Source organism: Poecilia reticulata, linkage group LG20, assembly GCF_000633615.1.
Source record: "Poecilia reticulata strain Guanapo linkage group LG20, Guppy_female_1.0+MT, whole genome shotgun sequence".
NCBI classification, from domain to species: Eukaryota; Metazoa; Chordata; class Actinopteri; order Cyprinodontiformes; family Poeciliidae; genus Poecilia; species Poecilia reticulata.
Window position 1 is genome coordinate 7697760 of NC_024350.1, and position 1485 is coordinate 7699244.

Sequence of the window (1485 nt, forward strand, 5' to 3'; positions counted from 1 at the left end):
CAAGTAATTTCTGTTAACTGTGTTGGCCTGAAGAATTCACAAGGACTAACTTTGTTTAGCTGATGCTAAATTGTAATATGCCAAGTGTGTAATAAGGCTATATTTCTGTTGGAAAATCAATAAAGTTCAAGTCATAAAAAAAAAAAAAAAAAAAAAAAAAAAAAGGCCCACAGCATGATGGTGCTCTCCCACACTTTAACTGATCCTGAACTACACAGAGCAGATAATTTTACAAATTCAAGTTAAAAAAGAAATGCTTAATACAGTTTAAAACTAAACAGGGGCTTGCTAGCCTCATTAAGCAAAAACACAATGAGCAATACTGACAAAACTCAAATACTCAAGTATATAAGCATTGTGAATAATTATGGGTTTAATAGACTTTCAATTAGAACCTCCTTTTGACCTGAACAATAGCCATAGCAGCAGAAAAAGTACCCAAAAGTGTTTAGCATATTGCTCTTAAAGAAAAAAAAAACCCTCCCTATTTTACACAATATCAGATTCAAATGTTGTTATAGTTTAAAAGCATTTGACATACAGATGCACTAAGCAAATCCATTAATAATTATTTAACATTTTCAACATTTTGAAATATATGGTTAAATAATGAAATGTAACAAACAAAAAAAACTTCATTTTTATGTGTTTAAAGTCGGCATAAATATTGAATAGGGCTGTATAATAATATCAATTTTGCAATACATATCGATATTTTCTTTCCTAGAAAAAACATCGATATTCATCCACAAGTATGGTAACATCCAACTGTCACCTTGATCACTCACTGCTTGCTTCGCTGGGAGAGTGATTTGTGATCACTTAGAGTGATTCCTTCAGATGTTAAGTGTCAAGGTTAAAAAGGTATCATTTACTTTACAAATGCATGTAAGCTACAGTTTGTACTGTTTCAATTTAAAAAAAAGTTTTCTCACCACTTCTTTGATTCATTTTGCCCAGCTGTCGACTTTACGTCTGTGTCCATGTCCAACCAGAGCCAAGTATTGTGTAGTTGGTGCTTTTAATCAGTTTTCAGTTAAACTAATTCAATCCAACTCTATAACAGTCACAAAATGTCATCAAAATCACTCTGTCCCTCTAAAATCTTTCAGAAAATTGCAAAAGTGTATTGAATTGCATCGCTTGCTGAATATCGCAATATATATCGTATTGTGAGCAGAATATCGTGTATCGTATCGTGAGATTGTTGCATCACTACAGCCCTAATATTGAAGCATATTCATTTAACCATTTCGCAATTTTGTGTTGCAGAATATTAAATTTACTTTGGGGCGGGGCAAACACTGCTATCGAGAAGGTGATTGGTCAACAGCCGAGTCGTTGTCTGTAAAAGTTTCATTCAACATAGCCATTATGTGACATGATGAACTCTATAAAGAATTTTGAAAACTTACTTATAAAGCTCTGCAATTAATACATTCTTTACATTTAAAAAATATGTTAATTTATTCATTATATTAATAA

The 1485-nt window shown here is 31.8% G+C and overlaps 1 protein-coding gene across 1 annotated transcript in view; it reads right to left on the reverse strand.

Moving 5' to 3' along the window:
* Nucleotides 1–1485, reverse strand: part of mtpap (mitochondrial poly(A) polymerase) — a 15489-nt gene that overhangs the window by 13120 nt on the left and 884 nt on the right. The window lies entirely within an intron of this gene.